At 44.0% G+C, this 26,250-nt stretch overlaps 1 long non-coding RNA gene across 1 annotated transcript in view; it reads left to right on the forward strand.

Annotated features, from left to right (window-relative positions):
- The window catches only part of LOC111521662, a 287,063-nt gene that overhangs the window by 187,734 nt on the left and 73,079 nt on the right, over positions 1-26,250 (forward strand). The window contains exon 8 of the long non-coding RNA XR_002725022.3: positions 13,326-13,537. This is a non-coding gene — a long non-coding RNA (uncharacterized LOC111521662). The remainder of the gene's footprint in view (positions 1-13,325; positions 13,538-26,250) is intronic.

Below are 26,250 nucleotides of genomic sequence, written 5' to 3' on the forward strand. Positions count from 1 at the left end.
ACTTAAGGACAGGTTAAGCAGCTGGTAGTTGAGCATGCTCTGAGTGGAAGGCACAAGCCACAGTTCTTGCCTCCACTCTGCTGAAATTCACCATGAAATGTTGAGCCGATTGTGTGTTTGTGCTTCAGGTTCCTCATCTGTGCAATGGGAGAAGCTGGACTTAATGTACATGGATGAACCTTCTAGCTCATTGATTCTATGACTAAGTTTTTTTGAACTTGTAATTTTGCTGGGTAGGAAGAAAGATCTTATTAGATACCAGTGTTCAGGAGTGGAACCTTTTCAGCTCAGACTAGGTGGTACTGGGAACTTTTCCTGTTTAAAACTCTTGAAAGAAAACACATGGCCATTCTGCCTTATCTTTTTAAGACTTTGGTGTGGCTGACAGCAAAAAAAAGTGAGCAAAGGCGGAGAGGTCTGGGATCAAAGCAAGCTCCATTAATAACCAAAGTAGTGATGTGTCATATTCCTGATTCCCAATGCTGGAGTCTCTTACTTGCAGATTGTTCCTCTGGCCTTATTTCTGGGGTGTCATAACTAAGATCTTCACCCCGTGAGAGTGGCCTAAGCTGCCAATGGGATGAATCAGAGTTTTTAACCATTCCATAGGAGACCATCGGTTTGGGGGATAAGGTTGCTGAGAGCAGGAACACATTTTCCACTTTTATTTGCATGTGGGTTACATTGTCTCTTTCTGGCTACTTGCCTCATTCATTTATTCTACTAATATTTATTGGGCATGTACTGTGCATCAGGCAATGTCCTGAATACTGAGGACAGGAAAGCAATCTCTCTTCAGAGAGGTCTCATACTACCAGGAAGACAAACAAATAAGTCCAGGAAGTGATTGTATAAAGTTCTGGGGAAACATGAAGAAGATTGAAGGCCCGGAGTGTCCAAGTCGGGGCTAAGGTGGCTGTGGTGGCTATCTTAGATAGGATGGCTGAGGAAAACAGGCCTCTCCAAGGAAGCAGCCTCTGAGTGAAGGGACAGTTTTTCTAGGCAGGGGAATAACAAGGACAAAGGCCTTGAGGGGAAAATAAGCTTATTATGTTCCAGAAACAGAAAGAAGGGAAGAGATTGTGGATGATGAGCCCAGAGAGCCCTGCTAGGGCCAGGTCCCATGGCCTAGCCGGTCACAGGAGAAAGCCTGCCTGGTTTATTTCACTTAGCACAGTTTCCTCCAGGTTCATTCATTTTGTCAAAAATGACAGGATTTCCTTTTTTCAAAATACTGATTAGTATTCCATTGTGTACACATACCATGATTTCTTTTTTTTTTTTTTTTTTCTTTTTAAAACGAAGTCTTGTTCTGTCACCAGGCTGGAGTGCAATGGCGCAATCTTGGCTCACTGCAGCTTCTGCCTCCCAGGTTCAAGTGATTCTCTTGCCTCAGCCTTCTGAGTAGCTTGGATTACAGGTGTGCTCCACCACACCTGGCTATTTTTTTGTATGCTTAGTAGAGACAGGGTTTCACCACATTGGCCAGGCTGGTCTTGAATTCCTGACCTCATGATCTTCCCACCTCGACCCCCCAAAGTGCTGGGATTAAAGGCTTGAGCCACCGCACCTGGCCCCATGATTTCATTATCATTCATCCATTGATGGACACTTAGGTTGGTTCCATGTCTTGGTTATTGTGAATAGTGCTACAATGGGCATGTGAGTATATGAACATGTGGGAAATATATCTCCTCGACATACCGATTTTATTTCCTTTGGGCATACACCCAGAAGTAGAATCACTGGATCATATCTAGTTTTTGTTTCGTTTTTAATTTTTTTGAGGAACATCCATAGTATTTTCTGTAATGGCCATACTAATTTACATTCCCACCAGCAGGGTACAAGGGTTCCTTTTTCCACATCCTGAACAACACATCTTTTGTGTGTGCCTAATATTTATTGATTGTTTAGGTACTAAGCATTCTTCTAAGCATGTAGATGTAGCAATGGATAAGTCTTTGCCTTCCTAGAGTTTGCATTTTGGTGGAGGTAGACAGATGACAGGTAAGTAAGCAAATAAAACATAATATAAAGTCAGGTAGTTGTAAGTGCTATGAGGCAAATAAAATATAATATAAAGTCAGGTAGTTGTAAGTGCTATGAATAAAAATAAAGTAGAATAAGGAAATACAGTACAGTGGTGATGCAGTTTTGGGTGGGGTGGTCTAGGAAGGCCTTCTGAAGGGGTGGCTTTGATCGTACAACTGAATGAATTGAAGAAAAGAGTTGTGTGAAGGTCTGTGGTAGGACTTGTTGAAAGGGACTGCAGTGCAAAGTCCCTGAAGCAGGAGTGAAATGGCATTCCTAGGGAGGCAGCAAGGAGGTCATTGTGGTTGGAGCTGAGTGGGAGCTGCTGGAGGGCCTGCAGGCTTTGGCAAGGAGTTGAGCTTTCATTCAATGGAAGCTGGGGAGTTGATGACTTTGAGTGGAGGACTGACATGGTCTGATTTAGGTTCTCAAAGAAGCAATCTCACTGCTGTGTGGATAGTGGACTGTAGGGGTTGGTGGAGTGGAAGTGAGGAGACTGCTGAGAAAGCCTGTGTAGCAGGGGAGAGGTGGGGCTGGCTTAGGATGGTGGCAGAGGATGGGAGCAGTCAGCTCTTGGGTGCATTCTGAGCCACAAGATTTACTGATGATTTGACTGTGGGATGAGAGAGAGATAGTCAAGGGTACCTCTAAGAGTTCTGGACTGAGTAATCGGTCGACTGTGATGAGAGGGAAATAGGGCCAGGAACAGATGGGGTGTGGTACAGGTGAGCAGGGGGCTCGAGATAAACCCTTGGGAACCACACATGTAGATGGAACTTAAAGCCGTGGGACTGGACGAGCTCATGGAGGAAACGAGTTAGCGACGGAGAAGAGAAGGTTTCTGCATGTGCTGGAGAGGTTGGATGTGACGCTCTGCTTCTCTCTGTTTTTTGTGTTTGTTTGTTTGTTTTGTTTTGTTTTAACATGAGGGAAATAACTGATATAAAATTCCTTCTTTAGTGGAGCTAACTTGTCAAATGTCAAAACCTCTTTCCCCCATCACAAAGGGTAAGGTGCCTTTGTTATCTCCACACAGCAGATGCAGGCACTCAAAGCGCTGTGTGTGGCTCACGTGCTTGTCAGCAGCTTTTCTTACATAAAACCCCTCATGCTTGTCTTTTTGTCCTTTCTCTTCCCCTTTTGCCTTGTTAACCTGTGTTGGCAAAATATGCAGTGAGGCCAAAATGAAAGCACACAATATTTTTATACTCCCTGCAAGAACATTTGTCCCACAGATCTGCTTTTGGAGGAGGATAAAGAAGAAAATTTCAGTTGGCTCCTGGCTTGTACCAAAAACCACACTGTGCATTCTTCTAGCTGCACTGGAAGAGTGAGAGGCAGCCCATCGACTCCTCAGAAGGTTCTGTACTTGAAAGAGTGCTTTTTTGTTTCTTCAACATTCAAAGAGTTTGGTGTGGAAACCAGGTATTACTGGTTTCTTGCCTCCACTCTGGTGCTGGTCACCAACAGATTCTTGTTCCCTTGAAGAAATGGTGCCAGGGACCCTCTGGGTGCTTCTCTGCAGGAAGAACATTTCTACCCTGGAAACCCCAGTACCAGGCAGAATCCCCACGCCCTCTAGGGGTCATAAGTGGCTGGTGCTTCAGTGTCCTCCTGGTAGAGGTCTCAAGGTGGCACGAAGAGACCAGATGAGTTCTCCTGAAGACCCTTCGGTATTTCCTCCAAGTTGCATTTTCCAGACTCCAGTATTCTCCAGGGCACCAGGGAATGGCATTTTGTTTTGACTGAAGGTGAGATTTATGGCAAATAAGATAAAGATTCTTATCTTAAAGAAAGTACCAGGAGGGCGTGCGGTTTATTGGTGAAGTAGGATGGTCAATCTGCACGTCTGTCTCCCAGTTTCCTCATAATGACTTTTCAGTGCTGTTTATATCCCGTGGAGATTCTCTCCAAAAATGCTTGCTTGAACCCAGGTCACCTGAGGAGGTGTCTGATCTTCACTGTCCACTATGGTAGCCATTAACTACCATGTGAAATGTGGCTAGTCAGAATTGAGATGTTTTGCAAGTTCAAAATACACACCAGATTTCAAAGGCCAAGTATGGATCCAAAAGTAATATACTTTATTAATATTTTTGTATATTGATATGTTAAGTTGAAACACTCCAGTGGCCCTGCAGTAAAGTCCAGTCCCAGTAGCACGATTTGCAAGGCCCACTATGAGGCTCTGTGACTCAATTACCTTCTGTGAGGCTCCACCTCCCAACCCGGTTGCATTAAGGATTACTTTTCCAACACATTCAAACCATGGCAGGATGTTTCATAAAAAGGTGCTAGGGTGAATGTTTGTGTTCCTGCCTAAATTCGTGTGCTGAGATCCTAATTCCCAAGGTGACAGTGTTTTGGGAGGCAGAACTTCTGAGAGGTGATTAGGTCATGAAGGTGGAGCTCTTGTGAATGAGGTTGGAGCTTTTCTAAAAGATGCCCCAGAGGAACCCCTTTCCCCTTCCACCATGTGAGAAAGACACTGTCTAAGAACCAGGAAGCCGGCCTTCACCAGACATTAACTCTGCCAGCACCTTGATCTTGGACCTCCCAGAACTGTGAGGAATAAATTTCTGTGGCTTATAAGCCACCCAGTCTGAGGTATTTTGTTATAGAAGCCCGAAGAGACTAAGACAGGGGTGAAGCATTTTCTTCTCTTGCAGATTGTCAAAACAACAACCATGGTGACAATGGCAGCACCTGTTGGTTGGTATCCAAGGTGTCATGCCAAGAAATTTCACACTTGACTCTCCACTTAAAAGGCCATCGTAGGCTGGGCGCGGTGGCTCAAGCCTGTAATCCCAGCACTTTGGGAGGCTGAGACGGGCGGATCACAAGGTCAGGAGATTGAGACCATCCTGGCTAACACAGTGAAACCCCGTCTCTACTACAAAATACAAAAAACTAGCCAGGCGAGGTGGCGGGCGCCTGTAGTCCCAGCTACTCGGGAGGCTGAGGCAGGAGAATGGCATGAACCTGGGAGGTGGAGCTTGCAGTGAGCTGAGATCCGGCCACTGCACTCCAGCCCTCCAGCCTGGGTGGCAGAGCGAGACTCCGTCTCGGGAAAAAAAAAAAAAAAAAAAAAAAAAAAGGCCATCCTATTAGTCCCTTTTCCTATTGCTATAAAGTACTGCCTGAGACTGAGTAATTTATAAAGGAAAGAGGTTTGACTTGCAGATCAGTATCACTGGGGAGGCCTCAGGAATCTTACAATCATGGCAGAAGGTGAAGGGGAAGCTGGGAACTTTCTTTACATGGCATCAGAAAGAAGAAATCCGAGCGAAGGGGAAAGAGCTCCTTATAAAACCGTCAGATCTCGTGAGAACTCACTCTCATCAGAACGGCATGGGGGAAACTGCCTCCATGATTCAGTTACCTCCACCTGATCTCTCCCTTGACACGTGGGGGATTACGAGGATTACAATTCAAGATGAAATTTGAGTGGGGACACAAAGCCTAACCGTATCAGCCTCCTCCGTTTTTTTTTTTTAAGTTGTCCATGTGGTCTAACCCTTGAGTTTTCATTCTCTTCTTAATATGAGATACTAGGAACTTTCCTCTCTGGTTCTCTGGGAGAGCAGCTAAGGGTCAAGTGCTTTGTCAGGTGAGTGGACTGAAGTTAATCCATGTAGGAACGGAGGAAGGAAGCAATGTTTTGGGGCTTCTTCTATGTACCAGACACCGACTGGCTCTTCAGATTCATGTTTCGTTAAATCCTCATGACGGCCCCACTAACAGGTGTCATCACTGATGTCTAACAGACAAGGAAGCCACATTGTGGTGAGGTTAAGTGACATCATCAAGAGCCTTAGGAAGTGGCGGGGCTGTGCTTAGAGTTCTTGTCTATGTCCTTTCTTAATTTAGGGAGTTTCTTTTCCTTCTGTCACATTCCTGCTGTTACTCCCTGCTGCTGTGTCATGAGTAATTGTGTCAGCTTCTTGCTCGTCACTTGTAATTTGCTGCTTTTGATTTGCTCTAAGCGGAAGATGAGAAACTCCAGCTTGTTCAACTGCTGTTCAACAGGGAGGCCTGGGGCATTTGCTGTGTGTCTTGCTCTCCATCTCTAGGCCTTTAAAGAAACCCAGGCTGTTGACTCACAGACACCAGGCAACACATATGCTTTATCCACTGCGGCTACTGCTCCTGGTTTCAGTATTCACCCAGGACCCCTCCCACCTGCCAGCACCAGTCGGAAGTTGTTGCTCTTGTCTGCCTGGTGTTTGAATCCTCTGGCTCCTAGCAACTAGCCTAGGCTGAGTTTTTATTTGCTGCTGTGTGCATCTTCTTTTCTGGCTTCCTCTTTTCCTCTCAGTGTGCCCATTTCCTAATTTTTTTCTGCATCTGCAGCTCTGAAGAAGTGAGAGCTTTGCTGCCAGCCCCAGGCCCACAATTCTACTTCATGGACTAGATTAGACTCCAGGGACATGTGGGACAATCAGGAACTGCATTTAGTGGCTTGGCCACTCAGGGGCTGAGTTCTTTGCCTTCTTAACTGTAGCTGGATTCTGGAGACTTGAAGTTGTCTGAAGTTTGAAACATTATTGCATATAACTGTGGCTAGTTTTCAGAATGTATTAATAAATATATACATAATTGCTTGGACAATATAAGTATATTTGAAATTTTAAAGGTATGTGTGCCTGTGGGTTTAGGGGTGTGTGTGTGTGTATATATAAATTATATATATATATATATATAATTTTTGATGTTGTATTCTTGTGCTCAAACCACTGAACTAATGTTTCTAGTTAAACCATTGAAATAGAAGTTTAAATGGGAAGAATGGAAATGCACCCCAGGCCCACCATGGTGGAGGGGTACTGGGATGGAGTTCTTTATCTTTAAAGTAAACTTAAGCCCTATGACTGGGCCTGCATCCTCAGCCCAGGTTGATCCGGCTGTGGGATCAATTAAAGAAGTCACAGAACCCTGGGTCTTTCTTTGGGAAAACTTCCCAGGATCCCTGCTTCACTTTGCCTGGGTCTTTTCCTGCACTTCCTGTTTGAGCCTCATTGCGCTCTGGTGCTCCATGGCAAAGCCTGCCTGGAAAGCGGGTGGGAGCTGGCCAGGCTGGGGAGCTGGGGGCCAGAGAAGAGGGAAGAAGGGCATCATGGGACCAATAAAAAGGGAGGCTGGGAGCATTCAAACATAGGTTTTCTTTTATTCTCCATTTTCTCCTGTGTGTAGGTAAAAATCATGCTATTCAGCATAATTTCTTTGTCAGGTGGAATAAGGATAAATGAATTTAATTTCTATTTTTGGATGCTGTCCTGTCTTTGCAGTCCTTTTGTCTGAAACCCTTGATCAGCTGGAAGGGTTTGGCAGTATTGCATTTCAGAGCAAAGCGCGGAATAGAGAAATAATTCATAAATAATAGATTCTAGTCTGAGGGAAATAGACGGCTGGTTTTCAGTTCTAAGAAGAAAGGGAAGGAGGGATGCAAACAAATATTAACGGTACTTGACACATACATGAGGAGTTGTTTCCATCCCAGGCTTTCTCCATGAGCCCCTGTCAATAACAGATAAATGACCATGGAGCTGACCAGCTGAGGACCGATGCGCCTCTCCTGACTTGTTGCAAATGCACAAAAGCCATATGAGAAGTCATTTAATTTTTGCTTTTCGTTTGTCAGAAAGAAAAAGTAAAAGGGGACAAGCCAAAATCCGATTTGGCTTTTTCCAATGGGATCATCTATCTTCCTTGTATCTGGTTTTGCCAGTTAAACATTAATGATGCACATTCGCAGACATGATCTGTGAGTGCAATTTACTTCTGAATTCAAGCCTTTCTTCTTAAGAGTATTTGCTATAATGGATATACTGGAATAATATCGTGGATTAAATAAAAGAGGCACTTCAGGGAAAACAAATCTGCCAGTGGAGACTCCACTGGAGAAACAATTTTTACTTGTCTCCTCACATCCAAATTCAAAAGGCATTTTCTAGGGAATTTCAGCTTCTGGAGATAAAAGTGATGGGAAATTAACTGACCAGTTAATAGTAGCTACTGTGTATTAAATGTGCCCGACACTGCATTAGACCTGTTATATTCAGGATCACGTTGAACACTCATAGCAGCACTGCTGGCCGCCTATTTACTACCCTGCTGTACACATGGAGAGTTTGGTGCCTGAGCTTTCTGAGCTCATCTCTTCTTCTTCTTCTTTTTTCTTTTAATTGTACTTTAAGTTCTAGGGTACATGTGCACAATGTGCAGGTTTGTTATATATGTATACATCTGCCATGTTGGTGTGCTGTACCCATTAACTCTTCATTTACATTAGGTATATCTCCTAATGCTATCCCTCCCCCATCCCCTTACCCCACGACAGGCCCTGGTGTGTGATGTTCCTCATCCTGTGTCCAAGTGTTCTCATTGTCCAATTCCCACCTGTGAGTGAGAACATGCAGTGTTTTGTTTTCTGTCCTTGTGATAGTTTGCTCAGAATGATGGTTTCCAGCTTCATCCATGTCCCTACAAAGGACATGAACTCATCCATTTTTATGACTGCATGGTATTATTCCATGGTGTATATGTGCCACATTTTCTTAAACCAGTCTATCATTGATGGACATTTGGGTTGGTTCCAAGTCTTTGTTATTGTGAATAGTGCCGCAATAAACATATGTGTGCAGGTGTCTTTATAGCAGCATGATTTATAATCCTTTGGGTGTATACCCAGTAATGGGATGGCTGGGTCAAATGGTATTTCTAGTTCTAGATCCTTGAGGAATCGCCACACTGTCTTCCACAACGGTTGAACTAGTTTACAGTCTCACCAACAGTGTAAAATTTTTCCTGTTTCTCCACATCCTCTCCAGCACCTGTTGTTTCCTGACTTTTTAATGATTGCCATTCTAACTGGTGTGAGATGGTATCTCATTGTGGTTTTGATTTGTATTTCTCTGATGGTCAGTGGTGATAAGCATTTTTTCATGTGTTTGTAGGCTGCATAAATGTCTTCTTTTGAGAAGTGTCTGCTCATATCCTTTGCCCACTTTTTGATGGGGTTGTTTGATTTTTTCTTGTAAATTTGTTTAAGTTCTTTGTAGATTCTGGATATTAGCCCTTTGTCAGATGGGTAGATTGTAAAATTTTTCTCCCATTCTATAGGTTGCCTGTTCACTCTGATGATAGTTTCTTTTGCTGTGCAGAAACTCTTTAGTTTAATTAGATCCCATTTGTCAATTTTGGCTTTTGTTGGCAGTGCTTTTGGTGTTTTAGTCATGAAGTCTTTGTCCATGCCTATGTCCTGAATGATATTGCCTAGGTTTTCTTCTAGGGTTTTTATCGTTTTAGGTCTAACATTTAAGTCTTTAATCCATCTTGAATGAATTTTTGTTCAAGGTGTAAGGAAGGGATCCAGTTTCAGCATTCTACATATGGCTAGCCAGTTTTCCCAGCACCATTTATTAAATAGGGAATCCTTTCCCCATTTCTTGTTTTTGTCAGGTTTGTCAAAGATTAGATGGTTGTAGATGTGTGGTATTATTTCTGAGGCCTCTGTTCTGTTCCATTGGTCTATATCTCTGTTTTGGTACCAGTATCATGCTGTTTTGGTTACTGTAGCCTTGTAGTATAGTTTGAAATCAGGTAGCATGATGCTTCCAGCTTTGTGTATTTGGCTTAATATTGTCTTGGCACTATGGGCTCTTTTTTGGCTCCATATGAACTTTAAAGTAGTTTTTTCCGATTCCGTGAAGAAAGTCATTGGTAGCTTGATGGGCATAGCATTGAATCTATAAATTACCCTGGGCAATATGGCCATTTTCATGATATTGATTCTTCCTATCCATGAACATGGAATGTTCTTCCATTTATTTGTGTCCTCTTTTATTTCGTTGAGCAGTGGTTTTAGTTCTCCTTGAAGAGGTCCTTCACATCTCTTGCAAGTTGGATTCCTAGATATTTTATTCTCTTTGAAGCAATTGTGAATGGGAGTTTACTCATGATTTGGCTCTCTTTTTGTCTGTTATTGGTGTATAGAAATGCTTGTGATTTTTTGCACATTGATTTTGTATCCTGAGACTTTGCTGAAGTTGCTTATCAGCTTAAGGAGATTTTGGGCTGAGACGATGGGGTTTGTGAATATACAATCATGTCATCTCCAAACAGGGACAATTGGACTTCCTCTTTTCCTAATTGAATACCCTTTATTTCTTTCTCTTGCCTGATTGCCCTGGCCAGAACTTCCAACACTATGTTGAATAGGAGTGGTGAGAGAGGGCATCCCTGTCTTGTGCCAGTTTTCAAAGGGAATGCTTCCAGTTTTTGCCTATTTAGCATGATATTGGCTGTGGGTTTGTCATAAATAGCTCTTATTATTTTGAGATACATCCCATCAATACCTAGTTTATTGAGAGTTTTTAGCATGAAGGGGTGTTGAATTTTGTCGAAGGCCTTCTCTGCATCTATTGAGATAATAATGTGGTTTTTGGCTTTGGTTTTGTTTATATGATGGATTACATTTATTTATTTGCATATGTTGAACCAGCCTTGCATCCCAGGGATGAAGCCAACTTGATCGTGGTGGATAAACTTTTTGATGTGCTGCTGGATTCGGTTTGCCAGTATTTTATTGAGGATTTTTGCATTGATGTTCACCAGGGATATTGGTCTAAAATTCTCTTTTTTTGTTGTGTCTCTGCCAGGCTTTGGTATCAGGATGATGCTGGCCTCATAAAATGAGTTAGGGAGGATTCCCTCTTTTTCTATTGATTGGAATGGTTTCAGAAGGAATGGTACCAGTTCCTCTTTGCAGCTCTGTTAGAATTCAGCTGTGAATCTGTCTGGTCCTGACTTTTTTTGGTTGGTAAGCTCACCTCTTCTTAAAAAGACTTAGCTGAGAAATACCACTGTCAATGGTGGGTTTTCTTTCTTCCACAAGGTGATTGGCGTTACCCTTCTTGCTCCAGTGACCATCACCTTCTGTTAGTGGTGTCTCCATGACAACCGACCGACTTCTTTTCCCCAGCCTAGGATTTCCCTCTTCTCTGTAAGTCCCTGGAAGGAAACTCATATCAGATAATCCAGACTACCGGGCAGGAGTGGGACCTAGTTCACAAAGGTTGTTCAGGTTAACGTTCTGCAAAGACATAAACATACCTTTGCAGAAAAGTGCTCAGAGCCTCCTTACAGCCTCCCTGATGCAATCCACTGATCAAGCACTTTGAGTTCACTTGGCATCTTTGCATTATGTTTGTGTTATCCATTCAATTACCGTGGAATTACTCTTTGTTTTGGGTCAACGCTGTTCTTTTACTTCTTGTATGTTTTCTGAGTTGCTTCTCTATCGTTTGGGAATACAGTGGTGATGGTGTTTCTTTTTTTTTTTTTTTTTTAGGTTCACAGCAAAACTGAAAGGAGGATACAGAGATTTTCCATATACTCTCTGCCCCTACATGTGCATAGCTCCTGTAATTATCCACATCCCCCACCAAAAGTGATAGATTTATTATTTGATGAATCTGTAGTGACACATCATAATCACCCAAAGTTCATAGATTACATGAGGGTTTACACTTGGTGTTGTATATTCTATGGGCTCAGATAAATGTATAATGACACATATTACATATATATTTATTTACACTATATATACTGTATATATTTGTATATATACTATATATTTATGGCATATATATACTATATATTTATAGTATATATACACTATATATGTGCTTTTTATATATAGTATATATTTGTCCTCATATGGTTCCCACTCAGATTCAAGAGACAAATGTGTGAGTAGATATGTACAAAACATGTGGCAATTGTAGGGCTAGAGAGAGAAATTCAGAAATTATAATAGGAGCTAAACCTAGACAGAAGGGTCAGGAAAGACTCCCTGGAAGAATAGATGCCTGAATCAAATCTTGAAGGAAAGGAAGGGTAAGTTAGATGAAGAGAATAAGAATGGAAGGCATAGCATGTTGTGTTTGGTTTACTGCAAACCACTTGGTGTGGCTAAGTAATAAATTGAGAGGCAGCGAGTGTCAGGAGACAAGATCAGTGACTGCAACAACACTGGAAAAGTTTGGACTTTGGCTTTGGGGAGGCTTTGAAGGGTTTTACACTGGGGACTTAAATGTTCAGATGTGCATTTAAATAGAAAATCCAGTGGATGAAAATAGGCAACATATTCATGTTTTCTTATTTATACCAAAGGCAAACATTTTGGGAAAGGTCAAAAAGCGAAGTGTCGGCCATGTAATTGTACCCCTAATTTTGCCTGGAGGGTTCCCTGTGTGTGTACTCTGTGGGATGAGTGTCTCCCAGCAGCTGTCCCAGCCACTCTTCCTTGGGGATTGGCTTTGTGAATTGGTGACTTCCTTACTCTTGATCACATTTCCTCTTGTGATATAAGAAAAAGAACTGACCCTCTAGAGTCCCAAAGATCAGTGATCCTATGCTATCTTTGACATTTACTAACTTTGATCTTGGGCAAGTCACACAATCTCCTTGAGTCCCAATGTATTTATCTGTACTATGGGATAGTAATGGCCAACCCACAGGGCTTTGGTGAGGAATGTTCCTGGCAGAGTGCCTGGCTCATGGCAGGTGCTTAATGAATTAATTCTTTCTTTCTGTTAAGTATAAAATACCTCCCTGATTTCTGAACTAGAGGAGTCTCACTTCTTTCCAATATTTCAAATGGGGGGGGGGCGGGGAGTTAGTTCCTTGAATAGTTCAATTAATGCTAGTTTCTACTATGTGTTAGGCATTTTGCTAGGAGCTGTGTTCAAGAATTAAAATTCTGAACTAAGTTTAATTCTTGTATTTACTCTTCAGGGCAGTTGCACACTTTTACAAATGAAGAAACACGGTCCAGGGAGGTTGAACGTCTTGCTTAATATCATGTGGATGGAAAGATTCAAATCCAGGATCTTGTTGAGCTTGTTCTTTTCATTTTGCCTAATTTCCTACTAAATATCAAGCATTTTGATGGCCACTAGGGAGTAGTAGAGTCGAAAATAACATATTACCTTTCCCCATAAAGCCTACGGATTAATGGGACGAAGAGGACAGATATTTATAGGGCTTTTAGAAAACCCTATGGAAGTTCAGAGACAGGTGTGCTCAGTATGCCATGGGAGACAAGTAAAGAGATGCCATTGAAGGGTGGGTGGACTATCTGTGGACCTTTGGATTCCTTGGAGTCCATCATCTGTGGTCTGGAGTTAGATTCTAATCATTAGGCAGCACATCAGGGCTAGCTCCATAGAAATGATTTACTGGCCACATTTATAAAGACTCCCTCTCTGTGTTCTCTTGGTCTATAGGTAAAGTCACTGGAAGTCACTTTGAAAGACTTGTGCCTCATTGAAAAAGACACATCTCTGCATGGTTTTCATCCATTTGCTTCATCTCCAAGACAAGCTTTCTTTTTAAAGGGCAGAAGAGCCCATTTCCCTGCCACCTGTCAGCGTTTAGCTTGCCACTGTGGCTTATTACCGCTGCCATCTGCTGCCAAGGAGAGATGTGCATGATCTGGGTAGGTACGCATAAAAGTCATTAGAAGAGAGGAGGCTGAGCTGAGGATCCAAGTGGAAACATTTACTATCAGCACAATAACAGCCCTTGCTCTCCTGCCTCCTTTCCTGATATCCAGCAGGGTCACCACTCCCTGGCCCCAGCTGGCCACTGCCATTGACATATATTCTCCATACCCTTCTTCATGCCACCCCATACTTGGCATGGACTCTGTTTCATTTCATCACTCAAAGTCATTGCAGAGCAGATACAGGGACTATTTAGAAACTATGAAGCAGTGGGACAATAGGTCAACTTTTGTCTTATGTGTTGACTAGTGGAGGCAATTTGATGTTTAAGGAGACATCAGATCCTCTGAATTTTCTGCTGTGAAAAATGAATAGCTTCAAGTATGATTCAATTGAGTTATTTCATTCCCACAAATCTTTCCTGGACATCATCAAGGGCCACAGACAGGAATAAGATGAAGCTCCTGTCTTAAGGAGCTGACAGTGGTTGTGTTGCACAAGTTTGCAAGTGTGTGCGTATATGATGTCATCAACAATTACAAGTGAGATAGGATGTGTCCTATGAGGGGAAGAAGTGTAGATGCTGTAGTGTCCCCAAGGAGGGACTCAAATGTCCTCATATAAGTTTGGGGTCAAAGAGTAAAGAGGGGTGGGTGAGGCATGTGTTCAGATTTGCTTTTAGGAAAAATAATCACTCTGGCTGCAGTGTGGAGGGCTAACTAGAGCAGTCTCAGAGTAGAAGGTTTCTGAAATAGTCCATGTATGAGATAGGTTAGAATGTTGGTAGAGATAGAGAAAAGCAGATGGTTCAAGAGATACTAGGAGAGTAAAACCAGTAGGCTTAATGATACAGTTGATATGGCAAGTGAGGAAAAGGTGGTGTCCGGATGACACTAACACTTCTGGCTTGAACAATAGGTTTGTCAGTAGTGCTACTGAATGAGATACAATTCCTGGAAGAGAGCAGAATGAGAACCTGGTGGGAAGAACAAAAGTTTAGTTTTAGAGCTTTTGTGTATGAGATGTTTTAGGAACGACCAAGGGGAGATGCTACTTAAGCAGCTTTACATGAAGACCTAGAACTCAGAAAAGAGGTCTGGGCTGGTTTTATAAATGTGTGGGTCTCTTTTTTTTTTTTTTTTGGTGGTAACTGCAACTGTGGGATGGAAGACAGTGTTAATTGAGACAAGAAGAAATGCCTGGGATGAGGTTTTGAGGGCTTCCACTATGTTTGGGCTGAGGAGAAGGATAAACTTGCAAAGGAAATGGAAGTATGGCCAGAGAAGAAGAAATAGACCAAGAAAGGTGTTAAGTTATAAAAGTTTAAAGAAAATTCTTTCAGAAGAGAGGAAAGGACAACAGTGCCAAATGTTATTGAAAGGTCCACTAAGATGAGGCCTGGAAAATGTCTGCCGTGGCTGCATGGACATCATTGGAGATATTGGCAAGGGCTATTTAGGTAGAATAATGGGCATCAGATCCAGATCAGAGTGGTCTGTGGAGTGCATGGGGTATGAAGGCATGGCAATGGTGAGTGAAGACAACTTCCTTAAGGGTTGACTGTAAAGGGGACGAGGGAGACGGGGGAGTAGCTGAAACTGGATTCCGGCGACGAAGATGGGCAGATACTTAAAAGCTGAGAAAGGTCAATCAGAGAGAGGTTGTGAGTATTGTAAGGAAAAGGGAAAATGATAATAAGAGATTCCATAGGTGGTAGGTGGCAGTGGGATCCAAAGGTCATTTGGATGGATAGTTGTGTCAGCTCCTCTTCTGCTGTAGGAGAGAGAGAGAGAAAGGGAGAGTTCCTTCGCATCTGTATGTTTGATTGTGGGAGTTTCCTGTCTAATAGCATCTGTTTTCTCTGCAAAGTAGGAGGCAAGATCCCCGATGAGACAGAAGAGTGTGGGTGGGTAGCAGGGGTGGAAGCTTGAGAAGAATAAAGTTTGAAAAAATTACTATGAAGTATGGTAAGAGATGATGAAGTAGGTTTGCTTGGCAGAGTGCAGGCTCACTTGAAGTTGAGGATCAATAATATGCAGTGGTCCTAAGCTGCACTGGTTGGCTTTTCCTGCTTAGACAGAGGCTAGGAGGTGGCGCACTCAGTTGGATTTTCCTGGACTTGGATTTTATCTGGATGGTACAAATAAAAAGCAGCAGATGGTTCAGGGAGCCTAAGGTATGGGCAAAAATATTGTTAAAGTCATGGACCATGGAGTCCAAGTTGAGTTAGTAAATGAAGAAAGGAGAAGGCTGATGACTAGAGAGAAACTGTAGTTCAAGAACTGTCAGAGTGAGAGGAGTTGGGTGAGCAAGGTGGAGGGGAAGAGATTGTGGCTGGCAGTGTTTGCATTAGTGATTCTAGAAGTATAACATTTACTGAAGCGTGAGGGGGAGGGAAAGAGAGGACCATTGGAAATAACTAGGTCAAAAAACAGAATTAAGAGGCCATCTGTGGGGTCATCCATTTGGCTGATATCACCCAGGTTGATGACAAAGTCTGAGGTAGAAAAAGCACATAAATGCAAGCCTTCAATGAATGAAGGGGAGGGGAGATTGGCACATTAGAGCGACTGCAAGGGGAAGGAGGATGCGTGCTGTGTATTCAACCCAGAAAAAGTAACAAATGACTGTCAACCTCCCTTCAGAAGGCGTTGGTAAGTTGTTAGAGCTCTTCTTAAAGCATTTATTCACATACTTTAATTTTTGTAAAGGACACATTTGGAATTGCAGCTGAGTTCACATTGGTGGTGCCTCCTCATACCTGGTGGTGGACCCCTAGCTGTCATTTTGAAAAATGTCATGTACTTCTATGGACAAGATTTTTTCTGCCCCCCCCCAGAAATTTACATGTTGAAGCCCTAACCTCCAATGTGGTGGTAGTTGGAGATGGGGCCTTTGGGAAGTATTTAGGTTTAGATGAGATCATGAGGACGGGGCCTCATGATGGAATTATAAGAAGAAACACCAGAAAGCTTGTTTCTTCTCTCTATCTCCACCTGTATGCATCCAGGAAAGGCAGGTGAGGGTACAACATGAAGGTTGCCATCCGCAACTCAAGAGAGCTCTCACCAGACACTGACCCTGCTGATACCTTGATCTTGGATTTCTAGTCTCCGGAATTGCGAGAAATAAATTCCTGCTGTTTAAGTCTATGGTGTTTTGTTATGGTAGTCTGAGCCGACTAAGGCAGCTCTACTCTCTGCTTCAACCAATCTCTGAATAAGTGGCTGTCATCTATGATGAGCTGGGTCAAAGCTCAGTTCTTTCTGGGAGTTTGGGGTGGACCAAGAGGGCATCTCTCCAGGTAGCTTGAGCCCTAAGAAGTAGACTTTGAGGCTGCAGGTAGCCATTGGATGGGCAGCAGGAAAGCCAGTTTTCTGATAAAGAAGAGAGAAGTTGATGGCCTGAGAGAAAGAGAGCTAGGTGACGACAGGCAACTGATACTCCCTGGGATCCAGAAAAAAGACTTGTGGCTGGTGATTGTTCTTCCTGGGACCAGTTAGTTCCTTGCTTTTGATTTCCACAGATTAAATCGTAATTATTTGTTATTGCAAAATTCTGTGTCTTATTTTTCCTTATAACGCTAGCTTGAGTTCATGTCTATGATTTGCAAACAATAAAAAATTCTCCAGTAAGCCCTTTGCTGTGATGCTTCCCCTTTTTACTATAGTCCTCCCTTGATATCCATGGGGAGGGGGTTGGTTCCAGGACCCCCTAAAGATACTAAAAATCTGTGGGTGCTCAAGTCCCATGTGTAAAATGGTATAGGCATTTGCTTATAACCTACACACATCCTATATAGTTTAAATTATCTCTAGATTACTTATGATACCTAATACCATGTAAATACTGAATAGCTGTTATACTGCATTGTTTTTATTTGTGGTTTTTATTGTTTTGTTATTTTCACTGTTTTTTTTCCTGATCATTTTCAATCTGCAGTTGTTTGAACCTAGGGATGCAGAACCTGTGGTTATGGAGGGATGATTGTATTTACCTTTTGGTGCTGCACAATCTTTTATACAGTGCCTCAGAATCCACTGTAGACCAGGTAAATTATACATATCTGAAACAAATTTGAGTATTTTCTTCTGAAGCTGAGTAGAAGCTGCTGATGTAGGCCTTGAAGTCTCTTGGGTGCCACAGACAATAGGAAAAGTCCATGCTGTAGACAATAGGAAAAGTCCATGCTGTAGAAAAGTCCATGTAGAGAAAGTCCATGTGGCTGACCTGTGGTTCCTGCAGTTGGAGAAGTCTGTCTTCTGTCACAAAGGAAAATTATGTTGGCCTCACACAACTTATGTTTAAGCATTTATTACCTTTTTACTAGTTTGCTCCCTCTTCGCCAGGAATTGCAGATTGGTGAGTTATTTGTGCTTTTCCTTGGAACACACCACAAATAGTCTCAATTATGGCTCCAAACAATTGTGACTGCTATTACTGAAGATTTATAGAAGTGCTTAGATTCCTAAATATCCTTTTATGACTCTCCATTTGTATGGTAACCCAGACAGGCTCTTCTGCACACATGGGCACCTCATTGGGAAAACCTTATAGAAGAAAATCTGAATTTACAGAAGAGATAAATAAGAGGTTGACTATTCACATGGTTTTACAGAGAGTGAGTTCCCCTAGTGCATTCGGTGCATTCCCTCTTCTCTTTACAGATCATGAACAATGTCTTACACATAATAGGCTTTGAATGAAAATTTTGTTGATTGATTGATGAGCACTGGGAAGGAGAGAAATGTGAAGCTAGGGTTATAGTTTGCTGCTGCCAGTTGGAGATAAATCAGAAAGGAAGAGAAAGTATCTCTGAGCAAATAGCCACGTCCATGGGGAAATGGGACTCTATTTTAAAAAATATGATTCACATACAGTTTTTAGGAAGCTACTTGCTGCAAAATCCAAGATACGCATGAAGTTTTCACTTCAATGTCCTCAAAGACCTAAGAGACCCTTGCCCTGGGTCACAGCATTGAGCAGTCAAAGAAGGAGGTGGGCATGCATTCTGCTGCTGTGCCGGGACCAACATTTTCACAAAGAGGAGCTACTTTTTATCTCCTCAGGCTAAGATCACTATGGGGAGGGGTTGCATTTTGCAACCTGAGACCTTGAACAGCATAAAGACAGAGGCTATATCGACACTCTTTCCTGCTGGGTGCCTGTGTTTGTAAGGATTCCTGGTTGCGAAGGGTAGATATCCACCAGAGCTGGAGTGAACAAGAAGGGGGGTTTATTATAAGGAAGCAGAGTTAATGTCCTGGACTCTATGGGCAGAAATGGAAGTTGCATCTCAGACAGGATTGACGCAGGAGATGAAAAGGTATCAGAAACACAGGCAGCTCCTGTCTGCACATGTGTTCTGTCCTATTTTTTTCATCCAGTTCTGGCTTTACCTGTCTCTGCATGCACATGGGAGCACACCCCGGAGAAGGAGGTCGATGACAGCATGTAGACATCGGAAACAGGGTCAACTCCAGCCTTCATGGCAAGCCTGAGACAGTGTGCCTGTGGCAACCAACTAGCTCTGAGAAATGTAGTGGAGTCAAGAGCTACCAGCAGATAATTTAGATTCAACATGAGCTCACCAAGTACCCCTTGCATGCCTTTCCCTAAGATAGGTGCTGGGAGACAAAGTAAGTCTGAAGCAGCCTCACCCTGTCAGTTCATTGTGTGACTGGTGATATAGCTTCACTGTGTCCCCATCGAAATTTCATCTTGAATTATAGTTCCCATAATCCTGATGTGTAGTGCGAGGGACCTAGTGGGAGGTAATTGTATCATGGGGTGGTTACCCTCATGCTGTTCTCATGATAGTGAGTGAGTTCTCATAAGCCCTGATGATTTTATAAGGAACTTCCCTGCTTTTGCTTGGCACTTCTTCTTGCTGCTGCCATGTGAAGAAGGATGTGTTTGCTTCCTGTTCCACCACAATTGTAAGTTTCCTGAAGCCTCCCAAGCTCTGCAGAACTGTGAGTCAATTAAACCTCTTTGCTTCATAAATTACTTAGTCTCGGGCAGTTCTTGATTAGCAGCATGAGAACTGACTAAAACAACTGGGGAGGTAGATACATGGAGAGATACGTAATGGAAATGACCAGGCTGGAGACAATCACAAATATTTTGGGGGGTTCAAAAGAGGGGTGTGTGGCATTTCTGTGTACATTTATTCATTCCATAAACCTTCCTTCATTCGTTCATGAGGGTTTCTGTGGCCAGGAACTGCTCTAGGGCCTGGCATTGCAGCAGTGGAGCTGGCAGACAGGGCCTCTGCCCTCGGGGAGTTTTCTTTCTGAAGGAGGAGGTGAACAACTGGCAAGTGAGCAAAAACAAAAATAAGATAACTTTAGAGAGGGATAGGACTGGGAAGGTGAAAATGGGGAGATAACTTTAGAGAGGGTTAGGACTGGGAAGGTGAAAATGGGGTGCTGGGATAGAGCCCACGGTAGCCCAAGAGTGCCTCCATCATGAGGCGTCACGCTATGCTGAAGAGCAGGGCAAAGCACTAGAGGCAAAGAGAACAACAGGTACACAAGGCACGAGGGAAAATGAGCTTGACATGTGTGGGAAACACCAAGGGGCTGGGGCAGGGAGGAGAGGGCGTGAAGGTCAAAGAGGAGAGCAGAGGCCAGGTCACCATGAGTCTTGTAGGGCCTTGTAGGCTGTGATCAGGACTTTCAAGTACAATTGGAAGATTTCGAAGATGTTTGTCAGGGTTGGCCTTGTTGGTGTTGGGAAAAGCCCATTCTGAGTAGTGGGGAGCAAGGGAGCAGTGGGAGGCAGTGTGGAGAGGGGAGACACTGCGGGGCTGGAGTTGGTGGTGCTGGGATTGGAGCCATGTGCTCAGGTTGAGGGTGTATTTTGGAAGAACCATTAGGACTTGCAAAAGAGTTGGATGTAGAGAGTGAAGACAAAGGAGGACACAAGGATTTAATTCATGGTCTTTTAATACAGCAACTAGGGGAATTGTGGTGCCCTGTACCAGGGAGTGGAAAATCAAAAGTTCCACCTGATCCTATTCGAAGTGAGTTTCTCTTAGATGTCCAAGTAGAGATGTTGGGTTAGACAGAGAAGAGGTCTGGTGCCCTAGATCAGTGCTGTCCAGTGGAAACACAATGTGATCTAATATATGCATTTTTTACATTCACCAGAAGCCACGTTAAAAAGGTAAAAATGAAAATGTAAAAGTCATTTTGACATATATTTGATTTAATCCTGTATTTCCCAAATATTATAATTTCAACATGCAATCAATATAAAATGATTAGTGAGATATTTTACATCTTTTGGATCCTAATTCTTCAAAATGTGGAGCACGTTTTCCACTTTCAACATATCTCCATGTAGCCTAGCCCTATTTCAAGTGCTCAGTAGACTCATGTGGCTGGGGGCTACCATGTTGGATAGTGGAGCGCTAGAGAAAGTTGAGGTTCAGAGATCTGCATTTGGGAGTTACCATCACATAGAAGGCAGCCAAAGTGTTAGATTACCTTGGAACACCAACACCTAGGGAGTGCAGAGAGAAAAAGCTCAAAAGTGAGCCCAGGGCACTCCAAAATTCACAGGTTGGATGGAGGAGGAAAAGTCAGCAAGAGACTTAGTTAGAGAACGTGGGGTGTGAGGAATCAAAGCAGCTAAGAGACCAAGTGATTTCAGGACTCTGGAAGGCCCCATGGCTAGGTCTTGAATTATGACCCGGCAAACAAAGGGAAAAGGTTATTCTGTTAGGGATAGAAGAGGCAAAGGAAAGACAGCAAGAGTGTGTGGAGGGGACCAAAGTGTGGATTGAATGCAGGAGCTGAGGGGCACAGGGGTATGGTCCAGGTGGGGCTACTGGAGCTCAGAGAGTCTCATGCCCATGCTCAGGACTTGGGGTTTTAGTCTGTGGGTCAGTGGTCTCAGCCACATTTGCAGCCACAGCATTAGAGTTGCGTTCCCGTGCACCATGCTTCCCTACTCACTCTGGGGTCAGATACAGTCCTGTTCACCAGGGCTAGTGCCTGCTTTCTCGTCTACTCAAGAACAAAGAGTGAGAATCAGGATCTCTTAGGGAGAGTTGTTGCATGTTACAAACAAAAATCTCATTTCTAAATTTTAATTTCTATTAATAATGAATTACTGGCAGCATACCTCATAGGTGATTGCAACCTATGCCTTGGTGTGTCCCAAGGCAGCACCTGAGAACTTCTGCTGTGGGTCTGGTGGGGCCAGAGGGTTTCCAGGAGGAAAGAGGCAGCATCCTGCTTCACTTCTGAGAGGCAGCCCCAGCAGTGCGGAGGGTGTCTCTGCCTGCCGGTTGTGGACTCCTGTCCTGGACCCCTCCTCTAGCCCCTAGTTCCTCTACACCCTTTCATCTTTTAGTTTCACCTTCCATAATGCACAGATCAAAAGTTGTACCCTGCTCAATGGCTTGAGGTTCCTATGTAGTCTTCTTTGTCAGCAGATTATTAATTAACACTTTACTATGCCAAACACATGCATTACAGATCCCACCAAGAGTCAGAGAAGGGTGTGAACAGAAAAGAGCAGGTGTGAGCTCAGTAACCTTAACCTCCACTCGTGTATGTCTTTCTAATGACACACCATGGGCACCATTGCCCAGATGAGATCTGAACACTCAGGTGTTTTGGGGCCTGGGAGATAGTGCTGGGAAGTGCCAGGGTAAAGGAGAGCATGATGCGGTCTTTAGACCTGGTCTCCTCTGCATAGATCTGAATCTCACAGCTGCCCCCATACCCATAGGCTGCAGGCTGCTCAGAGGAAACCTGAGATGTTGAGGCTGAGGTCCCACTCCAGCTCCATGCCTTTATTCTTTTATTCACTCAAGTTATCAACATATTGAGGGCTTATTCTATGCCAGACATGGCTTATCAGTGGTTAAAAAAAAGGACACAGCCCCTGCTCTAGCAAAGCATACAGTCCAAGGGAGAAGACAGATATTAAACATACCAGTAAGTAAATTATTTGAAACTGTAAGTACCACAAAAGGAAAGCACCAGGTTCTATTGGAGAGGACTGTAGGGGTGTCTCTGGCATTTGGAGAAAGTGACATTTAGGCTGCCTAAGGCCACTTACTACTTCTTGGCTGAAGAGACCTCACCTGGCCCTGCCTCTTTGGGTGACTGGTTGTAGATGGGCCTGGCAGGAAAGGACCAACTAGCATGATGGACAGGGGCCACTACCCTGGGACTCAGGAGACTTAGTTAAGCCCTTGAGGGGGGCACTTAATGTCCCCAACTTTTCATTTTCAAGCAGTGAGAAAAATCCCTGCTGGAATTGCCTTTTGGAACTCAGACAAGGTCTCACTGGTGAATGCGTTCTGTGAACCATGTGACACCACATAAATATATGATGTTATCACTTACAGAAGTCACTGTTGTACCAGCTCCATACCAGGCACTGGGGGAGATTCGATGGTGTATAAGACGTAGCCCTGATTGACAAGGCCCCCTGACCTAATGGTGAGCTGGAGCTATGCATACAAGGCAAGAGCCTGTGCATGACGTTTCCTCCAGCAGTGTCCACAGGCGATGATAGCCGAGCGGTATCTGGAAACAGCAAGCAGATTCCCTTTGCTTCTTGAAGAAGCCACACCCTGGCTCTGGTCCTGCTGCCCCCATCCATTGACCACGTAATGATATCTGGAAACTCCAGGTGGATTGTGACTCCTTGGGATTCAAACCCTTCAGTGCTCACTTGGCCCCTTGAAGAAGCCACACTCTGGTCACACAGCCCCGGTCCCAGATGGTGGTGGTGAGGCTGCCTCCTGCTGTGGGCCCCTGGAAGCACGAGCTTCACGTTCCTCATGTTGGCAGGCCCCCTGCCTGGTTTGCCTCCCTGCCTTTAACATCTCGAGTCATGATCTTGCAGAGCTCTGCTTCTTCCCATTGTCCACACTTCTCATCTCACATGTTATTTAGTCTTTTCTCTGTGCTCAATCCATTTCTCACACATACCGCCTTTTCTGCACTTAGCAGGCACCATTCGGAATATTTCTTTGTGTCTGTAAAGAGGACTCTTTAGTTACAAGTCACTGAAATCTGATCAAACCAGCTTAAAAAAAGTGGACGCGATTGTTGTGGTTGTTCTTGGGGCCAGTACGGACTTAGACAGCTGGGAAATTCAGGAAGTGAATCTGGCTTCAGGCACAGGGTAGGTATGTCATCGGGAAGCTGTCTCTTGTGTTGATGGTCTCCGTTTCCTCCACGGGAGGTTTTATTCTCAGGCTGACTCCCCTGGGGTGGTGGACAGGTGCTGTCAGCTCCAGATTATGCTAATGAGGAGGGGGCACTTCTTTTCCAGTAGCTTCAGCAAAAGTTCTGGGACTGACTTGGCCGGATTCCGGAGGAGGGAGACAGAACAGCAACAGATTCTACTGAACATGATTGCAAATGCCCAGTCCTGCGGGTCCTTTTCCTTAGACACCATATCTTTATATTAGGTCTCAGTTCCCCCAGCTCTAAAGTTTGGGTTGAAACACCAACTGTTTTCTAAACTTCATATCACGTTTACAAATGCTCTGGACACAGAGCAAAGGGTGGGGAAATACAATATTGTTTCCCTGACATACTTCTCCTTTTGAAGATAATTGGTGAGGATGGGAATTCACATTTGAAATCAATATTTTGGAAGACTTAATGGCAGCATGACAATTGCACATTTGTGGATCTCCAAAAGGGCAGCTCTGTGCAAATCAGAGAAAATAGAGCAAAAATCGGTAATTTCATGTCTTGTTTGAGACAGATCATTCACAGAGAATTTTAATAAGCAAGGAAGCGGCTAGGAGGGACTCCCTTTCATGTTAGTTTTTCTTGTAAGATTCTTGATAGCAGATTCAGGGTGCAGCTGTTGAAAAGAGGGTTCATCAATTTAAAAGCTGCAGTGACTTTCCTTTGTCTGTAGAAATCAGTTTATTATTAATTTTTTTTTTTCACCGAGACATGTAAAGCCCTTTGCAATCTGGCTCAATCTGCATTTCTGTTCACTTTGCTACAAATAGCCACTGTCCTGGGAATGTTGCTTGTTTTCTAACATTTCTTCATGCCACGCATGTTAAGGGGCACCCACGATGTGGCGGGCCCTGTTCTAGGCACAGAGCAGACGGTGGTGAGCAGACCCATGCCCCTTCCTCTGCGTGTTGTCCTCGGGGACAGAAGGAGGAGACAAGAGCAGCAAGGCCTCCGGCATGGACTCAGACAGCAGGGGCAGAATGGGGCTCAGCCACGTGCCAGCTCTGTGACTCTGCAAAAATCATTTCTCCTCTCTAACCCTCAGTTTTCCCTTTTATAAAATGGAGTCAGAATGCCTAATTTTAGCTTTGATGCCAGAATTAATAAGAAAATGTGTGTAAGACCGGGCGCGGTGGCTCATGCCTGTAATCCCAGCACTTTGGGAGGCCGAGGCAGGCGGATCACCTGAGGTCAGGAGCTCAAGACACACCTGGCCAGCATGGCAAAACTTCGTCTCTATTAAAAAAATACAAAAATCAGCCAGGCATGTAGTGGGTGCCTCTAATCCCAGCTACTTGGGAGACTGAGGCAGAAAGAATTGCTTGAACCGGGGAGGTGGAGGTTGCGGGGAGGTGGAGGTTGCAGTGAGCTGAGATTGCGCCACTGCACTCCAGCATGGGCAACGAGCAACACTCTACTTTAAAAAGAAAAGAAAAGAAAATGTGTGTAAGGAGGCTTGGCATGCAGTTGGTGCCAGTTTGCTGTAGCTTTATTATTACACTCAACCTCCCTCTGCCCAGACCCTCCTTCCTCATTGGGCTTGTTGGTCAGTCTGGACACAGAGCCCCTGAACACAGGGTGTCTTCTTGGGAATGAGGTTCTAAAAGTTGTCTTCTCTGATGTGTGAGAAGCTCTGATTTCATTAGGCAGGGGAAGCATAAGACTTTGAAGTAAGAGGGTTGTTGCGATTGGAACTGGGGTTCCAAGTACGCAGCTCTTGCCGTAATCACACAAAAAGTGATGGGAGAGGAGGTAGTGAGTGGAGGTGCGCAACCTCAAAGCAGCCTGTGCTGTCAGCAGGAAGGGGAGATTTTGAACCTGGGGGAGAAGCAGTGCTGCATTGGAAGAATGGGAAAGTTAAGAGAAGGGAGGTGGTTTAAGGGGAAGATATGGAGCTCAGTTTTAGCCAAGAATTCTCGAAAGCTCTCTTAGTCATTTGTCGCTATCAAGGGGTGAGGTGACAGGACAGGTCATTTCAGTCCTCCTTAGTTCACGACGCAGGATGAGCTTGGCACAGGATGCTGAAGAACGCAGCAGCCTGTTGACTCCAGCAAAGCAGCCGAAGAAGGCGGCAAGGCACGAGTCACTTAGTGCCCTTACCACTGCCCCTGGGCACTCAGCAGGGTCTTCTTGGGCCCTGAGTTCCCCACAGAATGAAGAATGTCATATGGGGGACCACGGCTTGGCTGTTAGCTGGGTCCTTAACAGCTAATCAGGGTTAGCTGTCAGCTCTGCCTGATTCTGTAAAGAGGGAAGGCTAGGTGTTGCGACTTTGGGCAGGCAGTGCTCTCACCCCACATCTGAGCTCTGTCTCCTGAAGCCTTTGTCCAGGTGCTTTGGCCAGAAGCTAGGAGTGCTCTTCCCTGGCTGCCACAGAGGCGGTGGGACTTGTACGTGTTGACATATTGGCGTATTTACTCTACACATTATGATAACAGAGCCTTGAATCCTTCTGGCTCATTTACTTTATCTTA

This window comes from Piliocolobus tephrosceles, chromosome 11 (genome assembly GCF_002776525.5).
Source record: "Piliocolobus tephrosceles isolate RC106 chromosome 11, ASM277652v3, whole genome shotgun sequence".
Taxonomy (NCBI): Eukaryota; Metazoa; Chordata; class Mammalia; order Primates; family Cercopithecidae; genus Piliocolobus; species Piliocolobus tephrosceles.